General features: G+C 34.9%; 1 pseudogene; it reads left to right on the top strand.

Moving 5' to 3' along the window:
* Positions 1–10,052, top strand: part of LOC149579434 (methylthioribose-1-phosphate isomerase-like) — a 113,018-nt pseudogene extending 102,966 nt beyond the window's left edge.
* Positions 10,053–14,062: the final 4,010 nt, after the last annotated feature.

Here is a 14,062-nt window from a genome sequence, read left to right as displayed (position 1 = left end):
GAAGTTTGAACCTTTTCCATGTTTTAGTCTATTAGAATTGTAGTAACATCACTATAATTTTGAACCCTGGCCACTTTCTAGTCTATGAGAATTTTGTACCTTTGTTGGTGCTTCAGAATATTCTATCTTCAGATGTTTAAACTTAGTCTATCTAGAAATTTGGAGTGTAAATTCATTTAGAAACAAGTGACGGAAGCAAGCCTAAAAAATAAATGACAAACCTATAGATACAAATAATGGTACAATACAAGGCAACATTTAGCCCTCACCTGCCTGAGCTCAACCACATTTGCGATGCCACTCCTCCATTATTGTTGGAATTTTTAATGCAACGTAGACGTTTGTTCCTTGAGCCAAACGCTCATCTACCATCTCTGACACCTAGAACATACAGAAACATTAATATGGGTAGGTGAGATTTTTCAAATTAGAAAAGAGGGGGAAAAAGGAATGATTATTCATTAATTCATTCAGTCAGATTATAGAGAGTTTTGCAAATCAAACAGATCAGAGAGAAGTTGCAGAGCTGAGTAGAGAAGGAAGAAGGAAAGAAGTTTGTGCCTACAGTTGCACGTGTTTCCCCTCCTCACTCAGTAAGTTTGTTGTTGTTTGAATTTGTCCTGTTGAAGCAGTGATTGCTCCAGGCACCATTGTATGCAACCATTAGAGTTGCAAGTTTAAAAGTTTATTGAAGTTTGAAGTATTATTAGTTTAGGGTTTTCTGGTTGAAGCTGAATGCTCCTAGATTTTTTAATAGTTTAAATCTCAGTTGAATAGAAAGCAATAAGCATACTTAATCTATTGTTCTTCATCTTCTATTCATTGCATTTGACAAGTTTGGTTGAAAGGTTAAAGCTTTGGCTTTTTGGTTTTAATGGTGAAAGCATTGACGTTGAAATATTTCCTAAGTTATAATTTTTTAATTTGAAACAGAACACTCGACATCCTCTTTCTCAGTTGGAGCTGAGCTCACTCGGCATCCATTGGTGCCAAGCATTTCTTGTGTGTGTGCCGAGCTCTTCTTGTGCTGAGAATTTTTCTTCAAGTGCCGAGCTCCTCTTTGTGCCAAGCTCACTCGACACCTGTTGCCTATCACTTGGCATCTGTTGGTGTCGAGCAAATTTCCACTCGGCACATTCATGTGCTGAGCAAAACTGGCACTCGGCAATTGTGAGTGCCGAGTAAAATTTTTAAGTTTAGGGTTGAGTTGCGAGTTAAATTTAATTTGTATTTCTCACATGGTATCAGAGCTTTGAGGCCCCACATCCAAAGTGAGTTAGGACATTTTTTTTCTTGGGATATTTGACATGGCAATAGATGCAAGAAAGATATGGCAGCAACCACCATCCTTTAATGGATAGAATTATGATACATTAGAAAAGAAGATGAAAACCATAATGGTTGCAAATGATTTGTGGGAGTTTGTAGTTAATGGGTTCAATGATGTGACAGACCCAACTTAGTATGCTACTCTCAGAAATGCACAGAAGACTCATTTGAAAGAGTCAAGGAGGAAAGATGAAAAGGCATTAAGTCTTATTGAAGCATCAATGATAGAGAGTATTTCCAAAGATTGCAGCAAAAAATTATGCAAAGGAAGCATGGGATATCCTTGAGAGAAACTTCAAGGGGACTGATAAAGTCTGTATAGTAAAGCTACAGAACATAAAGAGGGAGTTTGAGAACCTTCAAATGAAGGAGAATGAATCAATTGCAGACTTCAGTTCAAGGACATCCAATGTAATTAATCAACTGAAGTCAAATGGAGAAGACAATCAAGAGCAGAGGATAGTGGAGAAGATATTAAGGAGTTTACCTCATAAATATGACAATTTGGTCATGACCATAGAAGAGGCAAAAGACCTCACTATTTTGACAATGGATGAGTTGATGGGTTCTCTTCAAACCCATGAGCATAAGATCAACAGATCTACTTCTTCATCTTCCCAAGAGCAAGCATTCAAGGCTCAGTAAAATCCAAGAGGAAGGGGGAGAGGAAGAAATGGCTCAGGCAAAAACTCCAGAGGTAGAGGCCGTGGTAATGGAGGACAAAGAAATGCTGCAGTAGAAAGCTCAGAAAGAGCAGATGGAGCAAGTAGCTCACAAAATACTTCAAGAGGAGGTACGAAAAACTACAACTCAAATAAGAGTAATGTAGAATGCTACTACTGTCATAAATATGGGCATTATGCAAATGAATGTTGGAAGAAGCAGAATGATAAGTCAGGACAAGAAAATGTGGCTAATGTGAACATGGGAAGTGGACCCAATGCTACTGCCTTCATCATGTGTAATGTTGGTGAAGAAGGAAGCCCTAAGGTTTGGTACCTCGACAGTGGATATAGCAACCACATGAGTGGCAATGAAACCTTGTTTTCATTCATTGACAAGAGTTTCAAATCAAAAATTAAGATGGGTAACAATGGAACCCTACTAGTTGTGGGTAAAGGATCTATTATGGTCCGCACCAAGAAAGGTGAGAAAAGGAAAATACAAAATGTGTATTTTGCCCCTGGTATGAAGCACAATTTGATGAGCATTGGTCAGCTCATTCAAAATGGATACAAAGTGCTAATGGAGAATGACACATGTGTCATTCATGAAAAGGATGGGAGCAAGAACCTACTTGCAGTAGTTCAAATGACCAAGAATAGAATGTTTCCCTTGAGGATTGAGACATGTTTCTCATCTCAAGTTTGTGCTGCACCTCACACACAATTAGCTCTAAAGAGTGCGATTGAAGACCCTTAATGGTTGTGGCATCTTAGGTATGGTAATCTTGGCTATGCTGGTTTAAATTTATTGTCAAAAAAAAGAATGGTAGATGGTTTGCCACATGTAGAAAATTCTTGTGACAAGTGTGAGGCTTGTATTTTGGGTAAGCAACATAGGCTTCCCTTTAATTTTGGAAATTCTAGGAGGGCTAGATATCCATTAGAGTTAGTGCATACTGACCTAGTTGGTACTATGAAAGTTACTTCCATTGGGGGGAGTATTTATTTCATGACATTCATTGATGATTTCAGTCGTAGGACATGGGTGTATTTCTTAAAGAATAAATCTGAAGCATTTGATAAATTTGTAGAATTTAAAGCCTAGGCTGAAAGAGAATGTGGACACTATATCAAGGTCCTTAGATCAGATAGAGGAGGGGAGTATACCTCTAATTCTTTTGTAAACTTTTGCAGAAAACATGGTATAAAGAAAGAGCTCATAGCCAGCTATACACCACAGCAGAATGGAGTGGCTGAAAGAAAGAACAGGACCATTGTTGAAATGGCAAGGAGCATGATGAAAGAGAAAAGTCTCCCAACTGAATTTTGGGGAGAGGCTATGGAAAAAATAGTTTACCTAATTAATAGGTGTCCTACAAAGGCAATCCGTGACATAATTCCAATGGAAGCTTGGTCATGAATAAGATGGACAATTGAACACTTAAGGGTGTTTGGATGTGTAGCATATGCACATGTGCCTAAAGAGAAAAGGCAAAAATTTGATGATAAAGGTGTGAAGTGCATTTTCACAGGGTACAACCCAAAATCAAAGGCATACAAATTGTATGACCCATTGAACAACAAGATGATGCTTTCAAGAGATGTAGAATTTTTTGAAAATCAGTCTTGGTATGGTTCAATTAATGAGTCAGCAAGAAATTCTAGTAAAGTGCCAATTATGAGTGAAGAAGATGTTGATGAACAACAAGAAGAAGGAGAAAATGGAAGAAAAGGCAAGCAGGTTCAGTCATTGCAAAGCTCCTCTAGGCATGATTGAGTGTCAGTGTCGAGTTACAGTGAAAACTGAGCTAGTTGGCAAAGAAACAACAATGAAGATTCTGATCCCACACTCTCCTCCCTATTACCAAGAAAGACCAAGAGTCTTAAGGAGATATACCAAGATGAAAGGTATGATGATTATGATGAGAGTGTTAATTTTGCATTATTTTTTCATAGTGATCCAATATATTTTGAAGAAGCTATTAAAGAAAAGAAATGGTGTAATGCCATGGATGAGGAAATAGATGCTATAGAAAGGAATGAGACATGGGAGCTAACTGAATTGCCTCCAAAGAAGCAAGTGATTGGAGTGAAATGGGTCTACAAGACCAAATGCAATGCTGAAGGCAAGATTGATAGGCATAAGGCAAGGCTTATAGTGAAGGGCTACAAACAATAGTATGGAAGAGATTATGATGAGACCTATGCCCCAGTTGCAAGAATGGAAACTATGCGTGCTGTCATAGCAATTGCAGCTCATCACAAGTGGAAGGTATTTCAAATGGATGTAAAGTCTGCCTTCCTTAATGGTGTATTGAAAGAAGAAGTGTATGTGGAGCAACCACCTGGTTATGAAGTTGCAGGTGAAGAGAACAAAGTATATAGATTGAAGAGAGATCTTTATGGGCTCAAGCAAGCTCCATGGGCATGGTATAGTAGGATTGACTCATATTTGATGAGCAATGGCTTTAGCAAAAGCAATAGTGAGCCCACTCTTTACATCAAGGCAGTAGATGGTAATGTATTGATTGTTGTCTTGTATGTAGATGACTTAATTTTTACTGGAAATGACAAGGCTCTAATTGGTGAGTTTAAAGAGGCCATGAAAAGTGAATTTGAAATGACAAACTTAGGTCTCTCAAAATACTTTCTAGGCATAGAAGTAAAACAAATGCATGATGTCATCTTCATCTCTCAAGAAAAGTATGCAGGCCAGATCTTGGAGAGATTTAAAATGTAGAATAGTAAGGCAGCCCCCACACCAATAGCAATAGGTCTAAAGTTGAGCAAGTAAGACTCTAGCAAGAGAGTGGATCCAACACTATACAAGAGTATGGTTGGAAGTTTAATGTATTTGACTGCAACTCGACCAGACCTAATGCATGCAATAAGTCTGATTTCCAGATTTATGGAAACACCAAAGGATTCCCATTGGCAAGTGGGAAAAAGGATCCTAAGGTATGTGAAAAGTACCAAAAGATTTGAGATTTTATATACTGCAAATGATGATTTCAAGTTGGTTGGTTACACTAATAGTGATTGGGCTGGAAGTTTAGATAATAGGAAGAGCACTTCCAGATACATGTTTCATATGGGATCGGGTGCAATTTTATGGGCATCTAAGAAATAACCTATTGTTGCTCAATCTAAGTAGGGGCTGAATACATAACAAAAAATGCAACAACATGTCAAGCAATTTGGCTAAGGAGGATCTTGACAGATTTGAATGTAAGGCAAGAGGATGGAACCACAATTTATTGTGACAACATCTCATCAATTGCATTGTCCAAGAATTCAGTCTTCCATGGGAGAAGCAAACATATAGAGATCAGATATCACTTCATCAGAGAGTTGGTGGAGAATGGGGATATCAAAATAAATTTTTGTAAGTCTGAGCAACAGCTAGCAGACATATTTACTAAGCCTTTAGGCATTGGAATTTTTGTACACTTAAGAGAGTGTCTTGGTGTAGTTGATGTGGATTAGTTGTGATCCTTGTTTTGTTTGGCTCGAAACAAAGGGGGAGTGTTGGAATATTTAATGCAACGTAGATGTTTGACCCTTGAGCCAAACAATCACCTACCACCTCTAACACCCAGAACAGACAGAAACATTAATATGGGTAGGTGAGATTTTTCAAATTAGAAAAGAGGGGGAAAAGGGAATGATTATTCATTCATTCATTCAGTCAGATTATAGAGAGTTTTGCAGATCAAGCAGATCAGAGAGAAGTTGCAGAGCTGAGCAGAGAAGGAAGAAGGAAAGAAGTTTATGCTTGCAGTTGCACGTGTTTCCCCTTCTCACTCAGTAAGTTTGTTGTTGTTTGGATTTTTCCTGTTGAAGCAGTGATTGTTCCAGGAACCATTGTATGCACCATTAGAGTTGCAATTTTAAAAGTTTATTGAAGTTTGAAGTATTATCAGTTTAGGGTTTTTTGGTTGAAGTTGAATGCTCCTAGATTTTGTAATAGTTTAAATCTCAGTTGAATAGAAAGCAAGCAACATACTTAATCTATTTTTCTTCATCTTCTATTCATTGCATTTGACAAGTTTGGTTGAAAGGTTAAAGCTTTGGCTTTCTGGTTTTAATGGTGAAAGCATTCACATTGAAATATTTCCTAAGTTATAATTTTTAAGTTTGAAATAGAACACTCAGCATCCTCTTTCTCAGTTGGAGTCAAGCTTACTCGACATCCATTGGTGCCGAGCATTTCTTGTGTGTGTGCCGAGCTCTTCTTGTGCCGAGCATTTTTCTTCAAGTGTCAAGCTCCTCTTTGTGCCCAGCTCACTCGGCACCTGTTGCCTGTCACTCGGCATCTGTTGGTGCCGAGAAAATCTCCACTCGGCACATTCATGTGCTGAGCAAAACTGGCACTTAGCAATTGTGAGTGTCGAGTAAAATTTTTAGGTTTAGGGTTGAGTTGTGAGTTAAATTTAATTTTTATTTCTCACAATTATAATGATATCGATAAATATGATTCCCCTCTTGCTGCTTCATTTCCTCAGTGGTAAGTCCTTCCATTCTCGCAGATGTTAAAGAATCATAAGGAATTTCTTTATTCCCAGGGTCCATTCGAACCTGTAAGAGAAATTGTATTAACCCAAACCTTTTGACTACCCATGTATTGACAATTAATGCTCTAACAGTTTTATAAAGAACCCATAATGCGAAGAAATGTTTACATTAAAATTGAAAGCGTAGTTACATTGAAGATATTCATGTCCAAATTAAGTCCTTATCTTGCATCCTAGCATCAATATAAAGACTCGATGCATTATAACATACTACCCACCACTTTTCTACATCTTCATTAAAATACTAAAAGGCAAAGTAAAAGAAAAAAATCAAAGCATACTATCCTCCATTTTTCTACAGTTTCAATAAATAGTAAAAGATGAAGTAATAGAATACTATTTAATTTTGTAGCTATTGTTATCCTTAGAACTCTCAACCAAAAAAAATTTAATTCTTTGATAGTTTCAAGCTCACAGAAGGCCAATATTTAATTTGGAACTAGAAAAAATTAAATGGAGAAAGAATATATACCTTATCAAAGTTTAGAATGAAGATTGCATTTGGCACTGACCTATTGATCTCTGTAGCAGAAGAATCTTCTTCAACACCAAACAGGTATGTATAAAGTCTTTGAAAAATTGGCTCTATAGTCATTGCTTCAACTTCTAGTAATGGTACTTCTTTTCCTTACTCATACTAAAGAAAAAAAGCAAGAAAACACCTTTGGAATTCCATATCCAACTGCAACACTAGACTAAAATGCATTGCCTACTCAAAAGGTTAAAAAGCTTATACTAATTTCCTTGTCACAAAAGAATGGTCAGTCAATTACCTGCCTTGCAGAACTTGCATGTACCATTGCATTCCTCACCGCTTGCTCCAAAGCTATCAGCTTTGGTTACCCAACCTGCAACTAATACAAATAGGGGCACATGCCACAAATACTCAAAACAACTTTCCAAGAATTATGAGAGCACATAATTCCCTTGGAGCAGCTCTAACACACTACAGACATGTGAAAAAATGTTATCTTTTCATTGTAACAAAGTTAAATGTTAGAAAAAATAGCTAAATTATTCACAATGCATTGATTCTCTCTTTAATGTTTGATGAATTCATTTACTAAAATAGCTAAATTATTCACAATGCATTGATTCTCTCTTTAATGTTTGATGAATTCATTTACTTGTGTGATTCTCATTCTATACAACTGCTGTCATAAATTTCAGCAGTTAAATCATCACAAATCTTAGCATAGTTCTTAACAAAGGGAAAACTCAATCATATCAAAAGCTTCTTGAGCATTAAGATTCACAAAGATGAACTAGGAATGGAATATGTATTCTAATGGACCCTCAAGTAGTTGAACAAAACTAGAAGGGAGCATATATGACTTTTACACAAAATTTGAAACGAATTTCATCTACTTAATAATTGTTTATGAGAAAACGATTAAATTACTATGGCTATTAGTCCCTAAGTTACCAGTTTCTCTCCAGCAACCCTCGAATTCTAGTTCTTTTCTGTACAAAGTTTGGTCCTCATCAAATTATCTCCAAATTCTCTTGTAGAGCTATGAATTTGCTGCAAATTCTGTCAGAGGAACCGAGGCAAAATTTGCAGCAAATTTTGAAGAATTTTCTGTCTAATTTTGAGGAATTTATTTAGTAACGGTATGAAGTATTGCTGAGGTCTAATGATCTATGTATACTCAGGTCAAATCAATTTGTATATATATACTTCTAAATTTCTAATGGCATTTTTAAATTTCTTGAGTATAGTCCTATATTGAAGCTACTAAAGGAATGCTAATAGATGATGTCAATTCTAACAAAGCAATCAATTTACATGGGGCTAAATTTATTCTATGCCAGACGAACAAAATTCAAAACTTTAATGTTTTGACTCATTGTAACACTACAAGGTGTGACAGAACTTCAATAATATGTTTGATGTGTCCATTTCTTTGTGAACTCTGCATGATTCTAACATAACTCAATGATGTGTTTGGCCAATCTTGCAACTGCTGGATATGGTACTGCTCTTGGTGTGATTCGTGCACTTCATTCTGAGGGACTGTTAGAGACTACTTTTTTCACAGAGACAAGACCATTCAACTAGATACTGTGGATGGTTCTTTGTTAAATTCTGTGATTGAACTCTATATTTTAGTCTATAAGAATTCACTTCATGTCAAAAATCTTCAAGAAAATTTTTTAGTGTTGTTTGTATCTAGATTCTAATAATTAATGTAATTTGAAAAATTTTGATAAACAATTTTGACTCGAAAAGTTATCATAGATTATTTCAATTTAAAAAGTCATCTACTTTAGCATATATAGTGATTTCCACCTACCAAGTGATTTCTCGTTTGATGTCAAGAGACTGTTCTGGTTATTATTTGATCAAGGGTCCTCTCTAAACATAGAGAGTGTATTGATGGTTGACAATTTCACAGGCTTATTGATTATTGAAGAGATTAGGTGGAAATTTTCACAATATTTTATTTCAGCTAGTCCTGCTTGCACTACTATTTTTGGTTTTCGAAAGCAACATAAGTTTTTGATTAGCATTTTTCCCAAGAAAATTCCCTGTTGTATCCCTCAAAGTTGATGAAACATGAAAAGTGTTGAACATTTTGATCCAACTCTGCATTTTATTGAAATTCCATATGTGAACAAATTTATTGCGTATGATTTCAATATCAAGATTTATATTGACTTGAAGATTTGTTGTATTTCTTTCAGGGATCAAGTCTCAGTGCATATGAATTGGTCCATGATTACATACCTACAGTCCTTATAGCAAATCCTGCAGCAGCAACATTGCAGAAGTCAGGTTGTGTAGATGCTATAGTTGTAGGAGCAGATAGGATTGTAGCAAATGGTATGTAGAATTATTATTAATATCCTGCAATTTCTTTGCTATGATATTTGAAATTGATGTTCATCAAATTAAATCTCATTAGATGATTGGCCAATAGAATTTTGCCAATGACATTTGTTCTTGTATATTAAGGCTTGCTAAGTTGGTATTATATTTTCATAGGTGACACAACAAATAAAATAGGGACATATAATCTAGCACTCTCAGCTTTCCACCATCATATCCCATTTTATGTTGCTGCTCCTTTGACCTCAGTGGATCTCTCAATTTCCTCAGGTGAGTATATAATAATTGAAGAGAGGTCACCAAAAGAACTAACTCAAGCTATTGGTGGCCAAGGTCAACAAGTAGCTCCAACTAGGATTTCTGTTTGGAACCTTGCTTTTGATATTACCCTTGCAAATCTTATCTCAACCATTATAATTGAAAAGGTGCACTGTCATATCTACTCTTTTGTGAATAAACTGTCATTTTGAAAAAAAATACAATTTGATCTCTAACTAGTTTCCTTCATTTCATACATTGTACAAGTGCAACCATGATATATATATTTTGGCGTATAATATTTAAAATGTGTTATGTAAAGTAGAGCATCATTACAAAGAAGGATCAACTTTTGTGTTTGATGTAAAGGACTTCATAGAGAGCGTTTCTTAAGGAGCATACAAAGGATTCATTAGACAAGTTCAACTATGATTTCCATAACAATTTAAAGAAACTGAAGTACTCTTTAGTCATTAAATTCTAAAAAAGAGCAAAATGACTGCACAAGTAAACTTCAAAAGCAGTTGTTCCACGACAAACTTCAAAAGTAGTTGTTCTAGTGCATAAGTTCTTGTGGGATAAAATGCATAATTTTCATATAGTGGTGTTCAGTTTAGGATACTTTTCTTCTTCAACTTATGTACTGTACTATACTGTACCTTGAAAATTGACTATCATGAATATGAAATTCCTTTGTTACTTTGATTATATAATATATCATTATTCACAGTTGAAAAAATTTCTGTCAACTTTGGCAATATCAAGAGTGCATAGTGCGGCATGTTACACTTCAATAGTTCTACTTTTGCTTACATTCTTGGATGCTTTCATTTCAAAGAGTACATGTCTATGCTATATGTTTATGTTCTTCTTTGTTCCATGCATTATCAAGCAATTCTTATCCAAGCCATTTAAAAGTGCAACCTTTTAAATCTCTGCAAAGATAAAGTTGGAGTAGGAAAAATTTTCTTCTCAAAGGTGTTCTTTGATTGTAAAGCGTCCTTACAATCAGAGGACACCTTTCAGAAGAAAAATTCTCTTGCTCAAACTTTATCTTTCCAGAGATTTAAAAGGTTGCAAATTAAATGGATTGGATAAGAAATAATTGCTTGATACAACATAATTTTTTTTTTGACCAAACATTGGTGGAAATTTCGACCAATTCTTGATAGTTTTCTACCAAGAATTGGTCAAAATTTCCACCAGTTATAAATTTTTTTTGACCAAACATTGGTGGAAATTTTGACCAATTCTTGATAGTTTTCCACCAAGACTTGGTCAAAATTTCCACCAATTATTAAAAAGTTTCGACCAAATAGGGATGGAAAATTTAACCAATTCTTGATAGTTTTCTACCAAGAATTGGTCGAAATTTTCACAAATTCTAAAAAAATTCGACCAAACATTGGTGGAAATTTTGACCAACAATAATAAATCAAAGCTAGAAAAAATTAATTTTTTTCGACAAATGTATTGGTCAAAATTTAGACCAACATGTAGGTTGGTTAAAATTTTGACGAGATAAATTACCACGAATTGTTTGGTCAAAATTTCAACCAACTTGCATAAAAAATTTGACCAAAATTTGTCAAAAATTGAGTTCAAATTTACTAGTGTGTCTCTATCAAAAATGATCTTACAAGGAATGCCATGAATTTTGACAATATCTTGCAAGAACACATATGCAACTTCTAGTGTTGTAATGGTAGTACAAACATGTGAGAAGTGGGTAAATTTGGTCAATGTATCAACTGTCACCAAGATAACATCATGATAACGAGAAGACATCAAAAAACCAACAATAAAATCTGTAGAAATCACATCCCACTTCCACTCACGTATCTCATGTGTCTACAAGATTCTACCTATGTGACTATACTTTGATTGCAATCGTTGGCACTCTAGGCATCTAGCTATAATATAGGCAATCTACAATCTCATGCTTGGCAATTGATACAACTGTGTCAAGTTTACATGTAACTTCTTAATTCTGGGAAGTGCTACATATGGTGCTCTATGAGCCTCTAATACAATGAACTCATAAAAATCATGTGTATAAGGTACATAAATGCATCCTCTATGATGTAAAAGTCCATTGCAATCTAAAGAATAATACTTCTCTTCTAGGGACCTCTAAGAATGAACTATCTGATAACCTTTTGCACATATAACTTATCCACATGAAAATGTCATAAGATACACTCTCTCAAATCTGTGCCAGTAATCCTAGATGATATCTCATGTTTCCTTCTTACTCAAAGAATATGTCACTACATTCTCCTTCCCCTTGATGTAATAAGCATCAAAATTATACTCACATAAGAACTTCATCCATCTTCTCTATCTAGCATTAAGGTTTGACTGAGAGAAGATGTATTGTAAACACCAATGGTTTGAATGGTGGTCAAAATAGTGACCTAGTAGAAAATGTTGCCATCTCACCAAATCATGAAGCAATGCTACGAGATCTAGGTCATGAGTAGGGTAGTTAAACTCATGAGTCTTTAGCTTCCTAGATTTGTGTGTTATAACTCAACCATTCTACATAATCATTTCTCCTTTGCCATCACTGAAAAATTTGTGTAAACTATAAAATCTCCTAATGGATTGGGCACTACAAGAATAAGTGCATTAGTAACTGCCCTCTTGAGCTCCTCAAAAGCTCTCTCTCACTTCTCTATTCACTCAAACTTCTTTCCTTTCCTCTGAAGAGACATGATGGGATGAGAAAATCTAGAAAATCTTGAAAAAAAGCATTGATAGTAACTTGATAGTCCCATAAACCTTCTCACCTTAGTGACATAAGTAGGTGCAAGCCAATCCATAATTGTTGTAATGATTATATGGGAAACATGATACTGAGAAGGGAGGTGAATCAGGATATTATACTTTTGACTTCAAAACCAATTCCATTAATTCATATCTAAATCATCACATAGATTTATCAATAAAACTATAATGCTAAAACATAAATGAAATACATAAAATGGTCAACACATAATACAACGATAAACTAGGGTGGGGATGAAACCCAAAAATCTTCACTATTGCAACAATAAAGTTAACCTATTAAAGTTGCAATGTTTGATCATAAAATATGATCTAACCTGTGAAAGGTATGCCTTGTTAAAAGCTTAAGAGACTATTAGGTCTCACCTTGTTAAAGGATTTTATGCTCACAATTAAGTAAAAACTCTATTAGGAGGTTTACAAAGACCTGTTAAGAGCACTTTATTAAGAGATTTACCCTGTCTCAATTATAAAATAAGATTTAGTACCCGACCCTTGATTTGCTTTGAAAGCTGATCTTAGGTCTCATCTTTCCTATAATTCTGATCTAATTCTCCTAATCTGATTACTTTGTTCAGTCCTTCACTTCTCTGATTGTTCTTTGCTAGATTTATCAATGAAACTTCATTTTAGTCTTTCACATGTGCATTTATTCCTTACACATCTCTTCTCCTTGATAAAAATAACTCTTGATTTTAGGGTTAGAATCCACCTTAAATAGATAGTTTGTAAAGTTTCTAGATCTTGATTGATGGCTTAAACTTCATCATCTTTTTCTGTTTATTTCCTATTTTGTGATTGGTTGAATTGCATGCCCAGGGATCATCACCTTTTTTAATCATGCATAATCAACATCTATTCTATCTCTACAAATATTAGTTGGCCATAAATGGTTTACATATGAGTTTGTGCAATTACAAACTAACATATCAAAATTGAACTATTCGGCACTTGAATGCTCTGATGCTCAATCATGCATAAACCTTCATGTTGTTACTTGACTTCTATATACCTGTCTACTCAGCTTTATATGAAATATAAGAGGAGAAAATGAGAGAGGGGAGGGGTGAATCAATTACTATTAAGATAAATCCTAGATCCCTTAGATGTTAGCACAAAATAAAGTCTAAAAATTGAATACTGTTTATGCTCGATAAACACAAATAGAATGCTGTAACTTGGTAAGTACTGATTAAGAAAATATTTAAATATTTATCTATGATTACCCTTAATTTAAATTAGTTGCAACACATAAAATAAAATAGAATGAACACATTTGACACTAGGATTTAATGTGGAAACCCAATTTGTGAAAAACCACTAATTGCAACTAGTTACTATTTTCACTCTTCTGAAGTGAGTCCTATTAGGAGCCAAGCCTATTAAAGGTTACAAAACACACTATTAGGTGTGATACTATTAAAGAATTTAATCACCCTATTAGGAGTGGCCTTATTAGAGGTTCTTTAGACAATTCAACAAAGCTGGCCACCTTGTTAGAGGATTTACAAATAGATATTAAGCCAACTTTGTTAAGAGATTTAGATCACTGCTACAATGGTTAGAGATTAATAATGAGATGACCTAATTTGAATGCAACTGAATTTCTGATT

This window comes from Cupressus sempervirens, chromosome 1, assembly GCF_028749045.1.
Source record: "Cupressus sempervirens isolate cs-2001-9-10 chromosome 1, ASM2874904v1, whole genome shotgun sequence".
In the NCBI taxonomy this organism is placed as follows: domain Eukaryota; kingdom Viridiplantae; phylum Streptophyta; class Pinopsida; order Cupressales; family Cupressaceae; genus Cupressus; species Cupressus sempervirens.
The sequence above is the reverse complement of the archived record's forward strand: the minus strand, read 5'-3'. Positions and strand labels throughout refer to the sequence as shown.